Source organism: Lissotriton helveticus, chromosome 7 (assembly GCF_964261635.1).
Source record: "Lissotriton helveticus chromosome 7, aLisHel1.1, whole genome shotgun sequence".
Classification (NCBI taxonomy): Eukaryota; Metazoa; Chordata; class Amphibia; order Caudata; family Salamandridae; genus Lissotriton; species Lissotriton helveticus.
Window position 1 is genome coordinate 1,403,664,648 of NC_136068.1, and position 17,063 is coordinate 1,403,681,710.

The following is a 17,063-nucleotide window of genomic DNA, read 5'->3' on the forward strand; positions in this document are numbered from 1 at the left end:
TCGTGCCCTGAGACTGCCCCTTCCCTCCATGCCTGCTCCCTTCGTGCCCTGAGACTGCCCCTTTCCTCTATAACTTCTCCCTTCGTGCCCTGAGACTGCCCCTTCCCTCCATGCCTGCTCCCTTCGTGCCCTCTGTCCATTATCTTATCTCTATGCCTGCTCCCTTCGTGCCCTGAGACTGCCCCTTCCCTCCATGCCTGCTCCCTTCGTGCCCTGAGACTGCCCCTTCCCTCCATGCCTGCTCCCTTCGTGCCCTGAGACTGCCCCTTTCCTCTATAACTTCTCCCTTCGTGTCCTGAGACTGCCCCTTCCCTCCATGCCTGCTCCCTTCGTGCCCTCTGTCCATTATCTTATCTCTATGCCTGCTCCCTTCGTGCCCTGAGACTGCCCCTTCCCTCCATGCCTGCTCCCTTCGTGCCCTGAGACTGCCCCTTCCCTCCATGCCTGCTCCCTTCGTGCCCTGAGACTGCCCCTTCCCTCTATGCCTGCTCCCTTCGTGCCCTCTGTCCATTATCTTATCTCTATGCCTGTTCTCTTTGTGCCCTCAGACTCAGGCACGCAACACCCATTGGACTCAAAGGGCTTTGCCCCCCCCCCTTCCTCACCCCCCCTTCCCCGCGTCGTGTGTGGCAAGATCTCGAAAGTGTGCTGCTAATCACCCTTCTTACTGTAACTGTGAGCCACCATTGACGTGCACAGCACAACTTCTTTGACATGTTCTGCATGTGCACATTCAGACTGTATTACAATTATAATGGACCCCGTTCATTGGTACTTAGGTCTCCCTTTAGTTACTTTCACACATCATCTAATCGGATTCCTCCTCTGAGCTGGGTAACGCATCCCCACTCCCAGTGGGGTCTTTATAATATCACTTCCGTGTCTTCTCGCACTGAGCAGCCAGTCTGTTCAACATTGCTTGGCAACGTGCACGCGCTATGAGCTCCTTTTAACACAGAGGCTCATGCTTGTCGCAATCATGACGGACGGTGGCTCGAGATTTTTCTCGGCTCCCAGACATAAGGTAAATTCAGTTACTGGAGTTTGATAATCGAATCCCATTCGGGGTTACTAATATCTACCTCCCCCCGTTTTTTAACAGATTATTTATGTGATTAACTCGAAATTTTGGATTTCGTTTTACCTTTTTTGAACCGACCCTCAGGGTCTCTTGGCCTCCCTTACCGCAACTGTGATGCATGGAAGTTTTAGTTTATATGGCAGTTTGAATTAATACTTTTTTTTAGTTTAGTCCCAATTAACCTTGGGCTCACTAACATGCACCTTCGCTTTACACCCTTTCTTTCCATTCCGGTTTCCTTAAAGCGGCAGGTTGCATTTCTAAATTTTCATCGCTGCCACTGCAATTTCCCACATCGTGCCGCGGCGCCCCTGGCAACTCATCACGGCGCACCGGGGTGCCGCGGCGCACAGTTTGGGAACCACGGCCTTAGGTATATCGATGATATACTAGTTGTATGGAAGGGTTCAGAAGAAAAGTTACGAGCACAACTCCATGAATTGAATAATTGTCATGCCTTTATCAAATTTACTCACACCATCAGTTCGGAACAAATAAGCTATCTCGACATTATGATCAAAAGAAAGGGGAATACATTAGTGACAAGCGTATTCAAGAAGCCAACGGACAGAAATAATGCCTTACATTTCGATAGCTTTCATTCAGAATCATTGAAAAGACACCTACCACTGTCACAATTCATCAGGGCAAGAAGGATTTGTTCAGATGAGAAGCAAGGGTTTGAGACTATTACCAGAATGCGCACAGAGTACCAGACAAGGGGGTATCCAGACAATATCCTTGATCAAGCTGAGATTAGAGCAAAAACCATGCCTAGATCCGCTATGTTGGAAAAAAGAGAAAGGAGTAAAAATAAGAGGGAAGTCTACGTGCTCAAATTTTCCACAGCCACAGCGGCCATAAAAAAATGTGTTAAGAAACGTTGGGAAATAATTTTACCTGATTTTAAACAGGTATTTTTAGACAAACCTCTATTTGCACATTCAAGGTCCAGGAACATTAAGGAATTTCTCAAGGATCGTAAGCTTGAAAACTCAGATGTAGGCCAGAAAGGTATGAGGAAGTGTTTAAATTGTGGGCATTGTGGGAATGTATTGGTAGGCAATTCTTTTTCTCACCCTCAAACAGGCAAAAACATCACCCTGAGACACACGTCAGATTGCAACTCGAGTGTTCTAATATACGCAATCAAATGTCCATGTGGTTTGGTCTATGTTGGACGTACAAGCAGGAAGGTGAAGGTTCGGATGACCGAACATAAAAGTATGATACGCACAAAGAACATGAAATCGTGTTTGGCTGCACATTGGCATGAGAAGGGACATTCAATACCGCAATTGAAATTTACTGTACTAGAAAGATTGGTGGAACAACCACATGTTGACACAAACAGAATGTTGGCACAAAGAGAAACATACTGGATTAAGTCCCTTAGGATGCTGACACCCTATGGACTCAATGATAAGATTGAAATGATTTGTTTCCTGTAATATTGCAATATTTAGCTGTACTCAACATGCTTGTTTTTATATGTTATTCAGGTGGTATTTATATTCACGCTCACAAAACCTCACGTTTTTTGTTATGAGGATTTTTTTACAAATATTGATTTACATAATTTTTGGTAGCGAGAGTTTATTTTGAGTTCAGTTTTATTTTATTTTCCTCCAATTGGAATGAAATAGTTAACTCGCGTTTCACGCGAGTAGTAATTACATGGGGGCCATTTTGGATGAGGTCGTTTACACTGGGAGTCCGTTTTTGATGTCCACAGCGTTATGACGTCAGACGCCATATTCCGACGTTTTCGTACAGGGTTCGGTATAGCAGAAAAGCGGTAGGCGAGACACAATCACAGAGTAACGCGGAGCGTTTTAACATACAGATCGAGGTAAGATGACGGTACATCCAGTCAGGAATATGGTATCTAGTAATGTAACCCGCCTAGATACTAAGGAGTATTCTCCTTGATTGTGTTACAGATCGTGAATCGACATAATTGAAATAGCGCCACAGTGATTAAAATAGCGCCGCAGTGATTTATGGTTGGGGTCTTCGCGACCAAGTAAGTACCGGCTTGACTTGAAACAGCGAGCAATGAAGCAATATATTCAAAGTACTAAGGGTTGTATCCTGTTTTTTAGCAAAAGAATAGCACGGACCCCGATGGTGGTCGACTTTTTTGCTTGATTGGTTTAACAAAGGTAGGAGTTTTGAATATTTAGGTGATACACATGATGAGGTTATTTTTGGTTAGTTTTGGATATTAGTAAGCACGAGGTGACGGTAACCTTGGGTTGCACAGCATGTTTTCGGTTTGATTTAGATGGTGACAGGTGAACTTTTGTGAGCATGATTTTTGAATACACATCAGATGTTCCAACCACATGAGGAGATCTTCTGGTTGCTATTTAAGTGTAAAAATTATGAAACTACTGTATGTGTGATTGTAAATAGAGTATGTATTGGATATATACATGAAAAAGAATTTTTTGTTATTTATAGTGCATTCCCCTGACGAAGGTGCATACCGAAATGCATTGGGATATGTCATCATTTGTTGAATCATGGAGAGTTGTTTGAAGAATATAGATTGTCGTATTCATTGATGAACAAGAAGAATAAAATCATCTCCGAAGAAAAGAAATACGATTATTGTTTCATGAGTATTTACTTTTGAATGTGTTAAGGCTTTCATTTTGAACAATAAGACTGTGAACACATTAAGTTCTGAACCTTTGATGAAACAGAGGCTGTTTAATTGGTGATGTTTATGTTAAATTGAACATATGGATGAATAATACGAAAAACTAATCACGTTATTGTGAACGAGTGTATAGTGCTCCCCATACCACAGGTTTCTGTGGATATTTTTCATTTTTATCAACTTGACTAGGAGCTAGTCAAGATATGGGTCAGCACCAGATATAATTTGTTGAAATAGAAGTTAAATTGTTAAAAAAAGGGGTGCATATCGCTATACATTGTTGTAAATAAGTCAGGAAAATACCAGGTGTAAAAAAAGCAGTGCTAACCGCGGTTAGCGCTGCTTTTTTTATCACTAACAGGGTTAGCGAAATCCTTGATAATAGGAGAAATGTCGCTTAACAACATTTCTCCTATTATTTTTCTCTGGAACGCCCCCATTTGCATCTCATTCGAGATGCAAGGGGAAGCGTAGAGAAAAATGGTGCTAACATGCAAATTTGCGTGTTAGCACCCTGTTGCTGATAGGGAGATAATTTTATCTCCGCTTTCTTGGCTTTTAAAGCCAAAAAAGCAGAGATAAATCCCTTGATAATATGCCCCGAGGTTCTTTAATTTTGACTCCATCTTACATTTGTCATCAATTTGTGTTGCCTTTACACAGACTGCTCTATTCATGAAGTGTTTCTGCCCTTTGGACTGCAACGTGTAGAAAACCCCCCTCTGTCCTTGCTTCGAAAGCAATCTCAGACACTAGCTGGCCTAACTGCATACAGACATGTTCTGCCATTACTGATTGATCTATAAGTGCTGTAGTTAATTAACTTATGGGTTGGGCAGAAACACAACGTAAGGGGGACATTCTGGTTACTTGATGTTTTTCTATTGGCTAATATTTTGCAGATCTTGTATGTCCATATTAGGTATTTTGTATGCTTGCAGAAGCTAGGACTGCCCCTTTCTTTTATGTTGAGTTTGTAAATCCTAAGCATATAAAAGGCCTCTGTGTTCTGTATTCTTTAGACTACCTCATTCAATTGCTACGGCTTCTGTGTGACGTGGCCTCACTTATTAAGTTTAATAAAGATGTCCTTTAATATTTCAGCTTCTGTGCCAAGTTCTTTTGTATTAGTGAGACCCCTGAGAATGAAGATTTCAGTTCTTCAGATGGCGCGGCAAACGCGGGCTTCATTAGAGAAGTGATTCTCTGTGGGAGTGATCTTGTCAGGAGACAGAAAGCTACTGAGGAAGACAAGACAGGATTCTACTAAGAAGGTACTCTGTGCACAGGGATTCTGGAGATTCTTCGTCTCTGCAGCCCACTGTATTTCTGCTCTTCCTGATTTTGATCCTCCACATGATGTCACTCCTGACTGAGAACCCTTTTTGGCGTGAGTATTAAAAAAAAACAAAGAGACCGTTAGGTCATTTAGAACTTGACAGTTAGAATTTGGATAACCTTTTTGATTGGTAAGAGTAAGGTAGTTTAGTAACCCTTACTGTAGCTTTGGAAGAGTAAGGTAGTTTAGTAACGCTTACTGTAGCTTTGGAACTTTGGAATTTGTGTTGGCCAACTTTGGATTTGTATAGGTTTGTATATGCAAATTGCAATTTGTGTAGACAGGTAATGAGGAGAATTTTCTCTATTTGGTTTAGTTGAACGGTGCACGTACGAAAAGTACATTAAGCACTATTTTGATTATAATATTGTATATTTTGCAATATTTTTGGGCATGCCTGTTTAAAAGCTCACATGAGAATGTGTTGCTTTATATTTGGAAGGTACCATGTTGCGATGTGAAGTAAATGAGCCGGCTTCCCTAGAGGGAATATCTAAATAGGTTTAGATTTACAAACATATTTCTTCCTTGGTGATTTTGTATCCCCAGGGAATTAAAATATGGATATAATACATACAAGGATCCTTTGTTCTGTACAATTTTATGAGTGAAGATATGCAGAGCGATTTTTGGTGTTCTGCTAGTCAAAGCTAGTGAATTGAGTGTATTTTCGCTTCTTGGACATACATTAGTCGGTTGGGCAGTTTTTGCAGTCTTTTGGAACACAATTGAGAAGCGTTTCTTGTAAATATGATTTACAACTAGTATTTACAAATGGTTTGGTTTAAGTACAGTCTGTGGGCTTATTTCTGTCCTGAGTATTGGTTTGTGGGTTAAATGTGTGTTTGAATGTCTATGTGGTTTTCCCATTAGTGCAATTTCTGTAAGTACATAGCGTTGGCGCTATTCACGAAATGCATGGCTAAAAGCGCGCCATATTGTGTGTCCTGAGTGTTTGACCCCTTTCTGTTTGTCTGAAATGAGCTCAAATGTGTGTTTGTGTTTTTTCTTGATGTTTGAGGTCTATTAAGCAAGATGTCTAAATGTTTAAAAACTAAAATGTAAATTCACATTCACTAGGAATAAAAAAAACAAAAAACGAAATTGGGTGTTTTGCAAAAAAAATAAAAATAAACCTACAGCATTTTCCTTAGATACATTGTGTTAGGTATTAACAGGCAAACAGATCAGCTGAAGTAAATTCCTGCTGAACTCAAAATAATATAGAACACGCATTGATATGTTTTAGTTTGAAAAAGACTGCCAGCTTGTTACAAGCACTTAGAGACAAGCTGAATAAACAGGAATATTTATTCAGCCAGGGTTTTCCCCTCAGTTGCACAGGTGAAAACGTTTCATTTCAGAATGTTGTTTTAAAAAGGTTTCAAAACTAAGGTTCATTATTTTGTGTTATGGGAAGACATTTCAATTAAGGGTTTTCCTTTCTTTAAGCATTTCTCTAAGCAAATTCTTGGCTCAGTTGCTAAGTAATAATTAACCCATGTAGTGAAGAAACATTTAAAAAGAAAGAAACCGTAACAGATGCTGAAACCAGATAGAGCAAGTCAAGGAAACTAAAAAAATAACGATGTCTTGAACATTGATTGGTAATCTCAGATAAAGATCAATCAGGGAAATTGGCTTTGCAGGCCAGTTTCGGGTGACGAAAGTTAGTTTCTTACAGTTTAAACTGGTTAATGTGTAAAGGACCTGGGGAGGTCAGGCCACTTTTTGCTTTGCAGGCCTACATGGCAAAAATGAAGTCAGATTCAAGGAATTACAGAGCCTTAATATGTGGAATCATCAAAACTGATTGGGTTATAAAAATAAGTGCTACAAAATTCGTTTTTTACTATTCATGAAGCTTAATACTTATACTGTGACCTCCTAGCATTATAATTTAATTTAAGGTATGGTATACTGCATAATGAGGGCATTAGCATATAGATTTTTACTTGACGCAGGCGTGAAAAACTCATTTTTCTCAGGATTTGCAGGAGATATGTTTAATGCCCAATCTCTGCAATTTGTAAAGAACATTCTGAGGATGACTAATATGTAACATTATTATAGGATCTTTATTTTTAAGTGCCCCAAATGTTAAAGTCGAATTTGGGTAAAATTTGGGCATTTTTGCCATTTACAATAGCTATAAAAGTGCTTTAGGCTTCAGTAAATGCATACATTTAGGTATAATACAAATGTGCAGGTTATTCCAATTTGGGTTTTCTTTTAAATAGGTCAGTGAGCCAATGTGCCTGGTGCAGGGGTTTGAGTTTAATATCAGGGTGGAAGGTTTTAACTTTTGCTGGACCTAACTGAGCCTTCATCCATTTAAGGTAGATGAAATGAGTACCATTGCAAACAAGCATTTGTTCTAAAAACTGGTATGTGTGTTATGTTCTGTGAATTAGTCACAGTAACTGTTTTAATAATCTAAGTATAGAAATAAATTGTAGCCCCTAACAGGAGTAATATAAATATCATGTGTTTTTAAATAGGGTTGGTTATTGCAGGTTAGAAAGAGTTGGGAAGGTTTTTTTGTCTTTTTCAGACTTAGAGTGAGGTGGGAGTTAGGAGTAAGTGTAAAGAGATGGAGAAATTATTGCTTGGAAAAGCAGGGCCTCAAAGGGTGTTGGCGCACGGGACACGCAGAGTGTCTGTGAAAAAGTTTTTGGAAAGTTAAAAAGGTTTAGCATGTTTTTAAAAGATGGTTGTTACAGTTGATATTTTGTGTGTTATGTGCAGAAATGTTCGTGCGTTTTAAATATTTTTGCATTTTATCCTTTTATGAATTGTTCCTGCTGGTCCTGTGTGTCAGAAGCGACACAGTTAGTTGTGTTTTGACAGCCAAATGTCCACTAACTGGTGATCTACTGTCAAAAGGAGGGTGTGGATTTTAAGCCCGACAAATTAAGCAGGCCTGAATATTCTGTTTTGGGCTGCAGGTTCACAGTGCATAAAAGTGCATGCAATAGTGTTGTGTGTTACCACTTATTTACATATGCTATTGTTTTGTCTATGCTTTTCGTGCTTGATATACAGCGCGTATATCTGATGGCTTGGCATATGTGTGTTTTTTGTTGTTTTTTTGCACTGATACTAAATTTCACAGATATGGTTTTTCATGCTGTGAACAAAACAAGACAACACTTCACCAGTGTATGTCAAATTTGTCTTTAATGGTATTTGAAGGAAAATAAAAAAGAGATATACAGAATTAAAGTGTGTCATCTGCAATTAGTCACAATACTGTCCTCTTCCTTTAAGGAACAGGCAGCCCTAAAATTATGTATCCTGATTGGACGTAAGGATAAATTATAGATTTGTGACTCTTGTACATGGTGACCTAATTTCTATATTACCTTAGTCAGTTTTGTTTTGCTTCCTAAGTAGTGTATGGCTTTTTACCTAGTCCCATTTCCCTTTTCCAAATTCCTTTCAGCAGTTGGTGTATTGCTCAGGTTCACACTTCCAGACTGCAGTAATGTACCAGAAACCCCATATTATGTATAATTCCCTTTTGTATGACCAGTCTGGTTTTCAAAAATTTTCTTTAGGCCTACTCTGATGTTTTTCCAGTCTGACTGTTAGGGTAGTGATGGACTGGTTAACTGACTCAATACTATAGTAAGACAAGTTTTCCACCACAATAGGAGACACCTTACTTCTTTTTGAATATGACAAATTCAATGCCTATTCTAATTTGGTTTGTAGGTCCTTTTTTCTGCTGCTTTAATTTTTGATGGGCCAGATGTATTTTAAATACCAGAAATACCAGGACTCTCTAGTTCTTGTCTTTTGTTTCCACATTTTGATCATTAGCCTTTGTATTGTATAGTCCACCTGATACACAATTATTAAAGGGAGGTATCTACATGTCCCTGATAATATGTATGATGTGATCTCTCTTTTGAGGTGCTCTAGATAAGGAATTTAGGAACACCTATATGTAATCATTGAGAAAAAAAATGTGTTTGCCCCATTAGACAATGCCACTTTGTGTGAGGACATCCATTCAGATAGAATTCCCATGTAGCTATCTACCCTTAGATGGTAGAGGATATGCTCTCATATGGAAACCCAATTGAAGAAATCAGAGGCACTGTTTTGCTTATTGCCTTTGTTCTTGTATTGCCTTTGAGCATGACAGTGTGTTCTAGACCAGAAATGTCCCATGACGTATGGCCACTCCTTTAAAGATTGCAGGCCACTTGCTTGCAGTCCCTTGTTATACAATGAACTGTTTTTGTACTTAAATTGAAGGAAACAACTGTGTCACATTTCCTACGTCACTAGGTTGTGCGGGATCTTCCAGAGTCAAAGGGAGAATGATACCCTGCAGAACGGTGATAAAGATGAGTTCTAATTCCCATCAGTGTCAGCTACAGATGAGGGCTACATACCTTGGCCCTAAAGTCCCAGCACACAGACAGCGATCGCCAGCGTGCCATCAGTGATATCTCCAACTATTGTACTTGCTTCATCAGAAGGCGTTCAACATCAGAAAAGAAGGAGGATCTGGTTTTGCCACAGAACCAGAATTTCAGTGCAAAAGAGCGAAAGAGAAGGATTCTTGTTGTTTGAGGCTTCAGTTTTCCACCCACCTGTCATGTGCTGGTTAACCTCTGACGGTGTGCAGTCCCTTGAGCCCCTTGGCCTGAGTTTTGGCCACATAACCCCTTTTCCTTTGCTCCAACGGAAGTGCAGTGCACCTGAGGATTTGAGATTGGCAAAAGGCACTACATTATGGTGCCCATGAAAGAGCAGCCTGAGCATCCTCTGACACTGAATAGAGAGTGTTGGAGCCTGAAAGTGTTGCTGAGAGTGACAGTCTGTTGCTCTTCCTCGATTAATAGTACTTGGGTCTGCATGAGATGATCTGTGCCCTTGGTCAATGAAGAGCACACTATCTGTATTGCCTGCAAGCACAGGAAATATTGGTGAACTGCATTGAGACATTGAGACTTTCAAGTGAGCTGTGAGTGTTTGCCAGGAAGGCACTCCAACGGATACTGAGTAACATCATTTTCATGAAAAGCCTGAATGTAGAGGCCCATGCGGAAGAAAACAACAGAAACAGGATTTTGATGGACAATAGAAGCCTGCCAGAGAGGCTTCAAAGTCTCTAATACATTTCACTATACTTAGATGTTGAGAATGAGGTTCTTTAATTTTGACTCCATCTTACATTTGTCATCAATTTGTGTTGCCTTTACACAGACTGCTCTATTCATGAAGTGTTTCTGCCCTTTGGACTGCAACGTGTAGAAACCCCCCTCTGTCCTTGCTTTGAAAGCAATCTCAGGCACTAGCTGGCCTAACTGCATACAGACATGTTCTGCCATTACTGATTGACCTATAAGTGCTGTAGTTAATTAACTTATGGGTTGGGCAGAAACACGACGTAAGGGGGACATTCTGGTTACATGATGTTTTTCTATTGGCTAATATTTTGCAGATCTTGTATGTCCATATTAGGTATTTTGTATGCTTGCAGAAGCTAGGACTGCCCCTTTCTTTTATGTTGAGTTTGTAAATCCTAAGCATATAAAAGACCTCTGTGTTCTGTATTCTTTAGACTACCTCATTCAATTGCTTTGGCTTCTGTGTGACGTGGCCTCACTTATTAAGTTTAATAAAGATGTCTTTTAATATTTCAGCTTGTGCCAAGTTCTTTTGTACTAGTGCGACCCCTGAGAATGAAGATTTCAGTTCTTCAGAAAGTCAAGGAAAGCTTGCTATTTCATTTACACACATGTACAGGAGCACGCCGGCTGTGTAGCTGGGCATTACTCCACAGGGTGTTAACCGCTTCTTACGTGGGTTAAGATACAAAGGACAAGTCATAGACAGGTGTCCAAGCAATTCGACCCTCCAAGGGTTGAACACACACCATCCAAACTGGTGCACTCGATTTCTCCAAAACGTTTTGTACAAGGTGACCAGAGAACACTAGTCTGAACTTAAGTATAGAAATTTCAAAGAAAATGACAGAATAATAAACAGGTTTGCCCACAGGCAATAAGCAGATGACGTTGGACTCACAACAGTCTTGTGAGAAATTTGGTTGTTGGTTGAGGAGGGTGTGAACCCTTCTCAGGTGATAGTCGTAATCCCCATCAAGATGAAGCGCCAAAGTAACTAAACTAACCTGTGCTTAACTCTGTGGTATCTTGGCACGAAAGCAGTCAGGCTTAACTAAAAGGCAATGTGGTAAGTATTTATGCAACACTTTAAACAACAATAAAATGAAAACACAGCACAAGAAAAATCCCAAACCGATTTAAACAAATAGAGCAAAATGTAAGAAATTATTTAACACCAAAGTAACATAAATCCAAATAGTAGACCCAGAGATATGCGATTTTAAAGGTTTAGGTAAAAATATTGCTTAAAAGCACAAAGTGCCAACTTTGGACTATTGGTTGTACAGACCGAAACAAAGTCACAAATTCGTTCTACCATTTAAATAAAAAAAATACATTTGTATCTCTTTATTTGCATTTTGTGAGTTAGCATACCTACATTAGAAGAATATGTAAAGGGTTATTGACAGTACTGATAATCGACAATAATCAATATGTAGACATTTTACATGAATGTGCATCAGGTTAATTCCTAGCGAGGCACACATCTATTGTAGAGTTGCTGTCATACGTTGCAGGTACGTAAGTCCTGGGTTTGACCATTATTAGGAAATATGCAATCTGTGTGTCTTGGTTTCGATCAACTTGGCCAGTGCCAAAGTATTACCATAGTTACACGCCAGAGATATTATATGCTTAAATAGATCAACCCTACCATAACAACGTTGCCTAATCCTTTCTTAGCCCCTTACTGTTTCATCTCCCGTATCTTCCCATCCACTAACATGAAAAACGGTCGCCTGCAAGAGGCCCAGGCGCACCCTTCTCTACTCCAACCATGTGTCTCTTATCAACCTCCTGGTGTGGATAAGCTGTAAGGCCCCCAGCATGGAATTCTAGTGTTTCACAATAGGATATTTTTTAAGCCCCAGTGCGTTTTCTCTGTTTAGCGCTATACTTTCCACTTGTGCCCAAACCAGGAGAGACTGTTTTCATGCCTTGATGTGGCGCGGGGGTGTCGGTTTTTTCACCTGCGTGTGATTATACGCTTAGCTGTGATCAACGCTAGTCCAGAAATCTGGAAGTTACTTTGTTTCTTGGATCTAGGAAACAATCCCAGTACACATTCCTCCCAAGTGTGCAGTTCCGTTAATTCTGTACATGTGACCAGACAGGACATTACTTCGTGCCAATATTGTAGCAGAGAGTTACATGAGCACAGCATATGTAGGATGCTGGCCCCCACTAGGCCGCATCGGGGATAAGCTAAAGAGCTCAACTGGAAGTATCCATTTAAATTATCAGGGGAGAGATACACCCTATGGATGATGTAGTGTTGTATAAGTTAGAACCTAACGTTCCGTGAAATTTGAGTGGCACAAGCCAAGACCATAACCCATTCTGGGTCTGCCCACAGACTCCCTCTGTCTGCTTCCAACTTGCCACGCAGGGAGGTGAACGAATCCCTCAAGTGTGCTAGTAGCGCCTCAGTTAACCAGTGATTTATATGACTACCCGTTCCCATCACATGCAGGCATTGTACGACTAGATGGGGCCGGCGTTCGGTGTCTAGGCCTCCCAGGCTATCAGTGAGTTGTATTATAGAAATTGGCCTGGGGGAATGTCCTAGCCCTGGGATAATCCCTCATTCGTCAGCAAAGATCCATCCTCAGATAAATCACCCAGCGTTTGTATCCCTGTTGTGTGCATTGGTACCAGCTCTGCTAAAATTGTGGCCACCCTGCCCCTCGGAGCGCTAAGCAAGGGCAGCACTGGCACTTTGAAGGAAGTGACCCGTCACTAATGACCACCTCTCAGCCTTTTGTACTAAATGAAGGGTCGGTCAGACAGTAGAGAATAAAAAACAATAACTGTTTATTCATATACACTCAGAGTGGAGCCCCATCTGCCCAGTCGTTAGGAGTGCCACAGAGGGAACTGAAATCAACAAGCATAAAGATACATTATGTGCGTTTCATAGCCGGGTAAAAACACGCCCACAGTGGAATTTTCCAAGCAGATACAACTGGACAGTGAAATATTAAAAAAAAAGGTTCAGCGCTCATATCTTACACAAACTAGCATACTCCAAGGTCGTTCCATCCTGGGCCTGCCACCAGACAAGTGGGACAGGGTCTCTATCTAGTGAGAGAGCTATGCCCTGATATGAACAGTGTACTCATTATTGAAACAAAACCTAACGTGTCAGAAAAGAAACTCAGGAGGGGGCATTTCTCGGAATTGAACAAGATCAGTGCTGAACAGCCCAGTGGCGGCTCCCCCATTGGGGCGTGGGGGAGTCGCCCCACTGCTTTCTTGCAGTGCGAGAAGGCAGAAACATAAACGGTAAAAACTACCATTTATGTTTCTGCCTTCTCACATTGCGAGAAAGCAGAAGTGCCTCTGGGCCTGGTTGGGGGTGGGCGAGTGGGCGGTCCTGCTCGAGGGCAGGGGGGGAGTGGCCCCAGGGCCGAATAAAGCATTCATGCGCCCTTCCCCCTGTTCTCTACGTAGGCTGCATGATGCAGCCTATATAGAGAAAATGGCCCGGCTTGGGTGCTCTCCGCTGCGCGTTACCAATCACAATGCTGCCATTGCAGGATTGTGATTGGCGGCTTAGGGGAGCAGGAGGAGGGAGGCTGCCTATGCGCCAGGACTCCAGAGCAGCTGGAGCTGAGGCGGCGGAGTGGGATGCGGTCTCAGCGGAAGCAGGTATGTTTTTTATTTAATACTGAAGATTACTACAGTTCCTGACCGTCCCACTCCCCTCCAATCCCCTCCCGCAGGCGAACCCAGCCGCCCGTTTTGCCAGACGCAACTGTGCGGGATTAGAGTGGGAATTAGCCATTGAACATAATGCTAAAAAAACATGCGTTGGAAGGAATTCCCAAAAACTTGGTATTGTGCTTTGCCTGTGTGGGTGGGGTTCTAAATAACTTCTTCTCTGAGTGGGTGGCAGTCATGATGTAGGCGACAAGCAGACACACTTCTATGGGCCCTCCGCTCGGCACACGGTGCCACAGATGGGGCTAGGGTGCGATATCCCAACCAGCAGCCCCGCGTGACCCTTTAGGGTCAGTACCCAGGCTGGGATGGGCATCTCTGGCACATCTTGCTCACAGGAGGCTCTGTCCCTCTGTGCCCGCTCTGCTGCCAGCCGGGGCCAGAGTCATCTCTGTCCGTTCATGTCTTTGCTGGGGCCTAATTTAGCTAGGCGCCGTGAACTCCTTAAGTAGTGGATCCTGAATTATGAATCGACCGCTGTTGGGTATAATTACGTTTCATGGGATTCATTTCAGTGACTTACCTCTGATCAAGGCCATTGTGTCAATGAAAGACGCCCATGTGGCAGCACAAGCAACAGCGCATTATATGGGAACTGAACATCTCTGTACAGAAAAGACTTTAAAAAAACACCGAATGAGTTGCAGTTGTTCCGCCGTTGTTTTTTATCCATTGTAGTGCGAACTTGCGACACAGAAAAAAAGTGCAGTTTATGACAGGAGATATGTGTAACTAGTGTAGGGCCCCCTAAGCAGCGGAGGCCGAAGAGGAGGGGTGTGGGCATTACAGGGAAGCTTGTATCCGTGCGAGGCGCCTTGAAGACTTCTCTCTAAAGCGCTTATGATTATTACTCGTTTTTTGCTATTACGGAAGTGCCGTGAACAGTATACGTGTGGACCGAGTGCAGTATTTGCATCTCTGCGCCAGACCTAAATAGCCATGGCATTTTTGCCTCCACAAATCTTGTCTGTGGGGCAATTGTAAGGACAGTTCCTAAGTTGTTCTTTTAGAGGTTGTGTCTTCAAGCCAAGGGCTTAGTGGTGGTACTTCTGCTATTTCCTTACGATTGTGCTCCTTAAGGTAAATGACGGCTGTCAAATCCATCCTGGGGTGTGCAACACACACCCCAAGCACATTGAGTGCGAACAGATGGGTGTGAATCACATGCTTCCGGTGTGTTTAGAGCGGTACAAAAGGGGGTGGTGATGGACGGAGCATCTGAATCAATCAAACACTCACACCCAGTCAACAGATCTGGGTTTAATCCATCACCGTTCTTTAGCCCACTCTGCCACCCCAGTTCAGACATGGCTGTATGCAAATCAGCCTGACCCTCTGCCTCATGGGAACAGTCCAGCCCGAACTGCCAAGCCATGCCTTCCCTGGACCGGAAACAAGCTTCCGAGGACCGGTTTCTGGCATTGCAGCCGTCTTCAGCCCGGCTTGCTTGAATCCAGTGGCGTTTAGAGAGCAGAAAATGAATATGACGGGGTCAATTCTAAGATGTGTGTTTTATCAACACAAGGCACATATAACCATTTATTAGATTATGTACGACTTTCTTGCTTCTAACTCATTACCTGATACCTAAATGCATTATTCTAATTCAAAATGCACATTTATTTGTGGCCTGGTACAGAACAAATAACATTAGTGGAGTAAAACATTATATATCTACTTTGCAAACTAATAGGCTGTGTAATGTTACATAATTAAATTTCTTAATTGCCTGAAACACATATAACTTAAGAATATTTTGGGGGACATTTTGATAAAGATCTTTTCAATGATTACTTACAGAGCGTGCAGTCCCTCCTGGAATAACACAAACTATAATAACATGCTGTCTACTGTGCCTTCATAACTTTAATATTTGTACTTAATTAACATAAAAAGTTTACTGTAAAATGAACCGATGGGGCCTGCTTTTACAAAGTTTCCAGAGTGGTAAAATGAAGAGCAATTTCTGACCATGGGCTGAACGACCAGGAATGGAGTTGAATCACGGGCTGTGCTCAGCTTAGACCATTATGAGGCAGCTATTTACAGCCCACCAAGTTCTAAGTCCACCAGCCTTCACTGTGTTTAAGGGGACATACATGATACATTAAATAGTGTGAAAAAAATCAAATGGGGAATGGATCACTTGTCCTGCATAACCAGGGTTTAGAAAAAAAAAATTCATACAGTATTCAGATAAAAAACCCTCATTCACGTGCAGACGTTGGTGGTGGCGGTATATCTTGGTTCTCCACCTGTCAGACCTCCAAATCAAGTATTAGCAATAGTTGGCACATGGTTAAATAAAAATCGAAGTCTGGCAAGAAAGAAACGACCAGAAACAAACTGTTGGGCAGGGCTCAATCAGATTCGGAATTCCAAGATGGCCACCAATGTTGAAACTAAGGCGGCGGTCTAGCTTTTTCCTCCACAGGTGCTTTGGAGTCTTGTTGAAGTCCGTGCTCAGAAAGCAATGCGCACTTCACTGAGGAATTTGCAGTATGCGCATCTTGTTTGTGAAGCTCCGCGTTAGTCTAAGAGTGACAGGAAAAACCATCGGGTTTTTATCCGGTTTCGTTACGCTACTTTCGTCGGAAGTAGGGAACTAAGGTTAGAATTCAATTACTTAGTTTGTTGGATAAACAGAGGAGTTTGGAGGAGTCTAGAGTGACAGCGCAGATTCCTTCCACACAACCCGATTACCAGAGAAGACGGCAACATTGCAACAGCTGAAAAGTCTCAGGCTGGTTCTTCTTAAGTAAAGAAGGATGAGAGGAGGAAAAACAAAGATCAAGACAAGCTAAGTGACTTAGACAACATTACGAGTTGTAGTTACTAATGATAATTGTAAATAAGGACATTGTAAATATAACTTACCTGGTAAAGATGATAAGGTGGCACTTGTAAAAACTCTAAAGAAAGAAAAGACAGCAATTAGATTTTTCAAAAGAAAACAATATACAGACAGCTATTTAAATCTCTCAAGAAATAAGAAGAAAACCATAGAAAATACATATAAGAAAAGAAGCACAGTGAGAAAAGTAAGTAGAGAGTATACAGAGACATGTCTAAGTAATTAGAGTCAAAAGAGAAGATAAAAGG